General features: G+C 42.1%; 1 long non-coding RNA gene across 1 annotated transcript; it reads right to left on the minus strand.

Moving 5' to 3' along the window:
* Window positions 1-259: 259 nt before the first annotated feature.
* LOC124274097 lies at window positions 260-6046 on the minus strand. Its single transcript, XR_006897857.1, has 3 exons — window positions 5939-6046; window positions 1829-1832; window positions 260-271 (listed from the first exon to the last, which is right to left on the minus strand). It is a non-coding gene; the product is annotated as an uncharacterized LOC124274097 (long non-coding RNA).
* Between the last annotated feature and the right edge of the window lie 3915 nt (window positions 6047-9961).

Below are 9961 nucleotides of genomic sequence, written 5' to 3' on the forward strand. Positions count from 1 at the left end.
CAATGCCTGTCCTAAGAGTCTTGCCACTATAGACTGTAATCGGTCAGCCAGTAGACCCCCAACTGGAAGAAATAAATTCTCTTGACATATGTCCTAACAGCATATCTTGATCAAAGGTTTGTAATTGTAAGTTACCCATGCTTTCAAATAACTGGGTCAATCTGCCACTTCATGTTGTCTAGATATAACATCTGCTAGCTTATTCTCAACACCTGGTATAAACTCTGCTTTCAGACTAAAGTTTAAGGATACTTTGAGCCAGCATAAATATCTCAACCATTTCATCAGGTAAGGATCGCTACATGAGCCTTTATTAATGAAAGCCTAAGCTGACTGGTTATCAGTCCTAACTACCACAGATTTGTTTGACCAAACAGTACACCATCTTTCTGCGGCTAAAACCACAGATATTGTCTCTTTAATGTTAATATGCATTTCATGAACCTCTGGCAAGTCTGTCTTCTAATTCACATAATAAAAGTCTCCATTAAAGTGACCGCCTGCCCCTTCATTACATGCAAATGTACCAACAGTTCTTAGGGGGCGATCATCCAAGAAAGAGAGCGAGCCATTGAAAGATTTCATGAAATGCAACCACCATGCAATGTCAGCATGAAACTCTGAGTCCAACTTGCACTTTGACGATTCAGACTTCAAGCTATTTTTTAGGTCCAATACACGCCTACAACATGTACGTCCTCCTTGTATCACCATCCTAACCAAGCTTAAACGTCCCACAAGTTTTTCTAACTGGTGCTTACTTGCCCTAGCAAGCTCAGAAAATTGCTCTAACTGACAATGTAGGTCTCGTAGCTTATCACTTGGCAATGCTAAGGTGCAGGTGCATGTATCGATAATGATACCCAAAACATCAATCTCTGTGTAGGCCCTTCCACCTTGTTCCAATCTATCCAGAATCCAAGTTCTCGAACAACATCAACAAGTTTGCTCAAAGCAGCCGCACACACAGCAGATGACTCACAAATCACCAGAAAATCGTCTATGTATGCAATTACAGTGTATCCATACTTAACCTTCATAATACGACACACTGCCGCGCTTAGTGTCTGAAAGATTTTGGGGCTTTGGGGAAGCCCCAAAAAGCAGTTTAGTATCATACATGTAAGTGACACGCTGGTCACCACCGAACCGCCAGCACAGGCCAGTTAATTCAAAGTTACTAGGGTGCAAACTCACTGTGCGATAAGCGCTTTTTAGGTCAAGTTTTGCAAGATAATATCCTGGTTTGATCAACTTCAGAGCATGACGTAGATCCATATATTCCGTTTCACAATTCATCATGAAACTGTTCATCCCCTTGTGAACAGGTACACTCCCATCGTGAATCAACCTTACTGTTCCATTATATTTCAATATCGCCCCAAGAGGACTCACCACACTCGGCTTGACATGTGTGATGACGTAATTACCCAAATTAATCTCTTCCACTATCTGTTTCTCTGTTAAGTCCTTAAGTTCGATTCCCCACATGGGTACAATGTGTGAAGCCCATCTCTGGTGTCCCCGCCGTGATATTGCTGGAATATTGCTAAAGGTGGCCTAAAACTAAATTCACAACTCTGGTACTGAATATAATAATGACGTGTAGTTCCATGAATATATTTATAACTCCAAATGATCCCCTTATTTTAACTCAGTGATAAGAAAATGATACAGAAAATATCAAAATAGTAAAATAATTACGAATTCTTCTTTTCACACGTCCCGCATAATACACGAATTTACTGAACGTACACCATTGTGGAACCCTACACTGCATGACCCCGTCTATGTCTGTGTGGTGACCACCGATTAGTTGGTCAACTACAAACCTCTGTGAGTAACGTAGTTGTGAGGGTGTTAATGGAAAGTCGGAGTATGACGCGTATGTCCGCGAAATGACATCATTGATAACTTTTACCCTTTGGCGATTTATCCCTGTCCCTCTGCTTCGCTTTCTTGCTTAGAGGACTAGCTTTGTCTGAAGGTACTATAGATAGAGATTTTGTGTTTTTGCAGATGTGTAATGTGTAATTAGATGTTTAATTTTGTATACCCTCAGATTCGCTTGGTACAATGTCATACACGCTTGGTAAATATTGATTCTTGCCTTTGTTTTTAATATTAAATGTTATGGTCACTGTCTTTATTTTCAAATCTCCGAGTTTCTGCACACAGTGATTCACAACTGTAGAAAAGTCATCCATTAGGTGCAATATACACACCTAGCCTTGTTATCTATGTCTTAAATTGATCGAAATTATACTTTGTTACATCGAAACACCTGCTTATTTCATATTTTCGATAAACCTTAAGAAAAGGGGTACAGAAAATTCCGATCAATGCATATTCCAAATTTCCGATCACTGATTTCTGTGATCACTGTACTCCCGCGATCACTTCACTGAATATCAATTTAATATTTTGTACAATAACTTCTTCAATTTTCACCTGAATGACTTCCTCTTGTAACAGAAGCTTCTACTGGTGATATGTTTTAACTCAAAATCATGAAAAAATAAAATGACTTTTGTAGTCATATTCAGTAGACTAGTAGCATCCCTGAAATAAGTGATGTGCATGAAATGAATGAGTGAGTTTAGTTTAAATGTTACGCATGTTTAGTTTTACGCCGCACTCAGCAATATTCCAGCTGTATGGCGGCGGTCTGTAAATAATCGAGTCTGGACCAGACAATCCAGTGATCAACAGCATGAGCATCGATCTGCGCAATTGGGAACCGATGACATGTGTCAACCAAGTCAGCGAGCCTGACAACCCGATCCCGTTAGTAGCCTCTTACGACAAGCATAGTCGCCTTTTGTGGCAAGCATGGGTTGCTGAAGACCTTTGTCGGGGAGGTACACAAAGTATGTCATCTAGACTACTAGGAGTGACTACTGAGTGGGAAACAACTATTGCGATAGCGATAGTCTATTGCAACATACTATTGCAATAGTTTTCTTCTCTTTGAATCTGCTAATTTGAAGTCATTTCCCAAATAAATGTATAGTTTATATGAAATGAAAACAAGTTGACGTAATTTCAGTCTCTTTTAATAACTGATAAGAAGCTTAATAACCAGATCAAGTAAACAGTTAAAACATTAACTCAATGAAGCTGCAACTCTGCATCCAAACATTTGCATTTTGCACTGCGAATTTATCAAAGGAAGTCAATTACTAAACTATCCATAGTTACCCATACTATCGATGCATCGACAGTTTTGGGTTTCTACCATCGATTAATTGCTATCGGAGACTACACAATTGCAATCCATCGATAGTTCATGCATCATTTTGTCCGACTTCAATTTTTGTGCAAGCGGCGTTGGCTGAGTGGGTTAGATCGCTGACTTTATGTCTGAGAGTGAAGGTTCGAAGCCCCAGTGGGATTCAACCTAACAAAATGTACTAGAATTTGTACATCACTGAGGAAAGTGTAATCCCGAATATAACATATGCTAAGTTTGACCACTTTCTAAATGGCATTGTGTAATTTTAGATCAACTGTCACGTACGCCTGTGTATATGTCTGGAGGTAAGATCAAGGAACCACTTGTTAAATAGGATCATATGTATCAAATTATTTGACCGGCTGTTATGAAACGCTTTACTCATTAAATCGAACCATCAGACTAATATGCTAAGGAAATGATTCTGATATTTACAGTTTGCACGGGCAACGCTTCCTGCACCAAGCCAATTCTACAGAGTTCCTGCAAGTACCGCTGTCCTGTGTCATACTAACCCTCACCATTAGCGCCAGGTCATTGACATTGCAGTCGAAGCCAGACCAGCACGTTGATCATACGGAGTGTGTCTAACAGGTGTAGATGCATCAACAGAGGCCATTCATCACTGTCCCGAGTCGCTCATTAATTCGATAACTTCATCACTGTAATCTCACATAAGCCATAGAAGGACGAAGGTTTCGATTTTGTGGTTGGTGAAGCTTTGAGTTCCTCACGCCCGCCATTGCTGCTTTCCTTCAAGAACATTAATTGTAGGAAATAGATACCCCACTTTAACAAGGGCGCCAACCTGCGTGAGTCAGGCCTCGTTTCACCTAGCTGAAACAACTTGGTCGTACCACTGCATGTCATGATAATGTAGGGTGGAGACTCGAACAGTATGGGTCATGCACAGGCAAACTGTAATGCAAATAGGGTTGCGCAACAAAGAGAAAATGACCAGTCTTCCCATATGCCAGCGAAGCGAGCAAAGGTTGGCAACGTACTTCCCTCGCTTCGGTTTGAAAAAATATTTTAATATCAAAATGAAATATCGCCACCATCAAAGGTAGACGCCCATTTCCTCACAGGGTTATGCTCTCAGATTTCCAACCTCATATTCAATAATTACTCACGTACAATATATTTAATTCAACATTATAATCGCCACTCGTGGTATGTCAAACCGTTCTTCGTCTCCATTACCCCTGCCGGCTTTCGGTTCAACGGAGTGAATTAACAAGAATAAGCAGAAATTTAAAAAAAATATCATATTGCCCAAATTTTGAATTAAACTGTTGGAGAATATTTTGGAGATCTGCCGTCGTTATTGTTAGAATTTTCGTAACATTTATTCTACAAAAAAACACTCCGCAAGTATTCCATATAGCGGACATGTGATTCAACAGGATTTAACACCCTTGTCCCTGAGAGCACAACCCTGTGTGGAAATGGGCGTCTCCCTTTGATGGTGGCGATATTTCATTTTGATATTAACAATATTTTTCGAACCGAAGCGAGGGAAGTACGTTGCCAACCTTTGCTCGCTTCGCTCGCATATAGGAAAACTGGTCATTTGTTGCGCAACCTATTTGCGCTACAGTTTGCCTGTGGGTCATGTGAACGATGAATTAAAGATCAAGCTGGACATACATAGCCGGTGACTGTGCTAAACTTTAGGTTGTTAAAGTATTCAGATGTATCACGGCGTGTCAGTGTGATGTGAGCATGAAAAAGGTCTTAAACCTTGGCCATTTTGATGCAGCCCACAAAAAGGGAGAGAGTATTCACAAACCGAGTAACATAATCACGGCGAACCGGAAGTCGTATCATAAGGGACGAAACTCTTTGCAGCGAATTGCGCTTCGCAGAACACTTGGCTACCCGTGCTTCTGTGGTGATTTTGAAAACAGTTTGGAAGAAATTACCGAGTAATACTTCCCCCTTGATGCACTTAAATATACCATGTTGACAGGTACTGCCAGTCATTTACTGTTACTGGTGACTATCATGCCCGTGTTTGGCTGAACACTTACTCTTATAGCCTACTAGTAGCGAAGGTAGGGTAGCCTAATGGTTTAAACGTTCGCTTCCCCACACGGGTACAATAAACGAAGCCCAATTCCTGTCCTCAGCAGTCGACATCTCAGGAATATCTCTCAAAGCAGCGTAAAACCTTTGTCACCCATTACTCCCTGCGATTTAAACAAAATTCGAATTTTCAGAGACTTCACGTCTATTGTTCAGTGGTCCGACTCTGCGCTGTTTCTATCTCACTTTCAAACAGGAATGCCCATTAACCCAGTTCCCGCCTGACCTGGACGTGCTGAAGAGTAATTGCACAACGTTTCATCATTCCCATGGGTTGTCCAAATCCGGCCTGATCATCAGCTAGGTATTTCATCAAACGAGTGACACTGAAATGGATCCTTCTACAGAACGAGGGCCTACATTTACAGACGTGACATGATGGAACAACTTGATGCTGATTCTTTCTACTACAGCCATAGTGGGGCGGTGGGGTAGCCTAGTAGTTAAAGCGTTGGCTCGTCACGCCGAAGACCCGGGTTCGAATCCCCACATGGGTACAATGTGTGAAGCCCATTTCTGGTGTCCCCCGCCGTGATGTTACTGGAATATTGCTAAAAGCGGCGTAAAACCAAACTCGATCAGTCAGTCAGTCAGTACAGCCATAGTGAAATATACTAAGGAAAACAAATAAGGTAACACCACTTCATGACATTGTTCCTTTATTTCTTCTGAGATTTCCTCCAACAGCGCTATTCAAAGCTGGTGAGGGAAAACTGAGAAAATATTGAAGGAACGCTTGAATTTTCCAGCGTTCCTTTATTTGTTTCTCTCAGTATGTTATCCTCAAACCATGTCATAAAATTAAACGACTTCGATGAAAAAGAAATCAGTAACCTTTCAGTCACGCAGGACTGAATATTCCCGAAAGGACCTTGTAAAGGAAAATATAAGGCTTTGGTTTGTTCTTGGAAGATGTTAATATTTAACTGGTGGAATATTCATGAAAAAAGGTGTGTGAATGGGCCCAGGTGATAAGCAGTTCGGTTCTGTCACGTGTCAACGTAGTAGTGTGTAGGGTTGGAGAGTATTTCAGGTATATCAGGGCGTGTCATCTTGGTGCCCGAGAGAGCCTTGAGTAAATGAAGTAAACGGTCGATGTTTACCACGTGTGTGAATCCCACAAACTCACCAGAGATCAAAATCGGACGAATCTAAAAGGGAAACCTACGATCGACAACATTTACACGACCAAAGCGCCATGTTTAGAGACAGACTCCAAGGCAAATATATATCTATAAAAAAATCAATATTGGATCTACCCACGTGCTCACGACATGTGCCCATGTCACCATCTCAAAGTATTAAATTTGGTCAGCGTTGTACGCAAAGGCAAGCGCACAGATATAATGTTGGGGTTAGATTTTGAGATAAGCTAAAGCCAATCGCAAATTAGTTAAAGTTGTCCTGAAGCAAAATACTGAATCTAGGTACAACCACACATTAGGACATCACGAGCTTTAACACCATCCCAGAGGTATTTCCCCCTTCAATGGCGTGACAGTAATTCAATTCCCGAGACATTTAGATTCCAGGTAAAGTCATTTAGGTGTGTACACTTTTTTAAACAGTTTCTCCTGTGCTAAACCAGCAGATTGAAGTAGTAATAGCCTTTGTGTGAATGGACTTACGTACACACCTTGTTCTATGTAACTGGAGCGCCAAACGATGTTTCGGGGACACACAACAAAATATTTTCAGAACTTCCAGCATGCGCAGGTACGGAAGCGCTGAAGGGACCACATAAAATAAAAATTATCTTGAGCGCACAAGTTAATATCTTGAGCGCTCAAGTTAGTTATCTTGAGCGCACAAGTTAGTATCTTGAGCGCTCAAGTTAATATCTTGAGCGTACAAGTTAGTTATCTTGAGCGCACAAGTTAGTATCTTGAGCGCACAAGTTAATATCTTGAGCGCTCAAGTTAATATCTTGAGCGTACAAGTTAGTTATCTTGAGCGCACAAGTTAGTATCTTGAGCGCACAAGTTAATATCTTGAGCGCTCAAGTTAGTATCTTGAGCGCTCAAGTTAATATCTTGAGCGCACAAGTTAATTATCTTGAGCGCACAAGTTAGTATCTTGAGCGCACAAGTTAATATCTTGAGCGCACAAGTTAATATCTTGAGCGCACAAGTTAGTGTCTTGAGCGCACAAGTTAGTATCTTGAGCGCACAAGTTAATATCTTGAGCGCTCAAGTTAATATCTTGAGCGCACAAGTTAGTATCTTGAGCGCACAAGTTAACATCTTGAGCGCACAAGTTAGTATCTTGAGCGCACAACTCCGTGTTTAGCATCTAATGGCATTAATGGAACGCACATTTGCATGACTGCTGGCTAAAATGTACAAACTTATATCCTTTTTGGAAGATTTCAAACGATGCAAAGTCGGAGTTAACTATAGGTGTTTATGATGAGACAATGTAAAAGTATGCAAATGTATCATGAACATTGATAATGTTTATCATGTAAACGTTCATCGTCTTTATGCTTGTCAATACTATTCTTTGTATCTGATTTTACCACTTTTTGCTTTATTACATAAAGCAGGCCTAGAATTAAGACATAAACATGAGTAGGAGTTTATTGCAGGGATGAATAGTGGTTTTACTTACTTCTTATATTGGCACATAAAATTATGAACACTTGGATAACTTGTTTTTTGCTACGGCTTTATTATGTATAAATAGTATTACATGACCATGAAAAATGTAAACATTGAGTGTTATACTTAATAATATTAATTATAAAACTAATGTCTGATGTATTGGAAGTAAAGTCGACCACTTTCAGGGAACTATAGTCTGTAGTCTTGGTATGCATGTATCAGTAATGTTTCCTAACGTGGGTACAATGGCAGTTTAACTCTGTACAATATCATTTAAAACCCGCCTGATTTATTTGATCCATTAGTATGTGCACGTATAGCATATATGCCGACTCTATTTCTTACTAAAATACCGTGTTCCCCGTTTCACTTCTTCCGTATCAATCCCTTATGTATACGTATGTGTGTTGTAGTTTATTTAACATGTTTTAACAACACAGGAAGTTAAAGAATAAAGACGTCGATGAAGACAGTGTCCTGAGCGAAATTCAACACCATTCGGGTCCAACAACGACCGTACAGTATCCTGTTTCACGATTAAACCGCATTGAATACATTTTTTGATGCATCAACGATAACCATGTCTTTGTTCAGATCGTCGAAGTCGTCCGCAATAAAGTATGTAACATCAGCGCGGCGGTGGGGTAGCCTCGTGGTTAAAGCGTCCGCTCGTCGCGCCTGGGTTCGATTCCCCAACCTGGGTACAATGTGTGCCGCCCATTTCTCGTGTTCCCCACCGTGATATTGCTGGAATATTGCTAAAAGCGGTGTAAACCGTATTCACTCACTCACTGTAACATCAGCAAATCTGGTATCTGGTACGAGAGAGGGACATACACCTCAGAGGGACAGTGGTCCTTGGGCTACGTTGAGGGATGACCCATGAGGCAGGAATCTGGAATGGCCGATGCATTGGGATGACTATGGGCGATGGGCCATTGGGCAGATTGGGCCAGCTGGGCCATTCGTGGACGAATTCCATGGACCATTCAGGAATGACCGGCCTTCTATTCTATTATTGACAAGATGGACAGGATGGAGAAAGCAGATTATAGGATGACTAATGAGGCAATTAAGATGGAATAATGGAATGACAACCAGGGCCATTGGTGATGCGGCGTTAGGATGACGTGGCGGGTAGGATGGACAATTCGGCTGATGATGATCAGCGATGGAATGACCATTGTGGGCAATTCTGGGAATGATCCACAATGAGCAGATGGTATGTGGGCGTTGGATGGACAGAGGCCCCCCAGCAATGATGTGTGACCATTCTTGGGCACAGTGGAATGAGACAGATTTGAGTGCCAGACTTGAGCCAGACCCAATGGGGCCGATTCTGAAGGCTGACCCAGCTGGAGCCATTGGAGTAGCCCCATGAGGCATGATGAACCATTCCAGGATGACAGAAAATGGGCAGATCGGCCCATTTGGCGGGTTAGATGAACCATTTGGATGGGCTTGTGGAATGACAAATGGGAAGCGGCAGAGCCAGAGCTGATGGCGTTCGACCGAGCAGCCGGCGGGCCAGCGATCATGGGTGAGGCTGACCGTGGGCGTGGAGCCTGGCGTGGGCGGGTGGATGACTGGCCTGGGCAGGTGGGAATGGCAATGACGGGCGGAATGAGCTGGCTGGACGGGTGAATGTGAGGCATTGGATGAACAATGAAGCATTGAGATGGACATTGATGGGTCAAGGCGTGCCAATGGCCGAGAATTTGAAGTGGAGCAATGTGCCGAATTTGGACGGCCTGTGGTGACCAGGGTGAGCAGTCGGCAGGTGGGATGGCCTGGCCGGACGAGGTGGGCAACGGCCTGGTGGTGTGGACATGCGATTTGAGTGACTAATAGGCAATTCAGTGAACGGAAATGCATGCGGGTGGTGGGCTCAAATAATGATAGATGATGATGATGATGATGATGACCGGTGATGATGATGTTGTTGATGAATTCTGATGATGATGATGTCCCTGATTCCCATTTGGTGAGTCCCCAGTTGTTGATGCAGTGCAGTCCCACGTTGGGTGTGAGTTTT

This window comes from Haliotis rubra, unplaced genomic scaffold (assembly GCF_003918875.1).
Source record: "Haliotis rubra isolate DU_JTF1 unplaced genomic scaffold, ASM391887v1 Scf1877, whole genome shotgun sequence".
Taxonomy (NCBI): Eukaryota; Metazoa; Mollusca; class Gastropoda; order Lepetellida; family Haliotidae; genus Haliotis; species Haliotis rubra.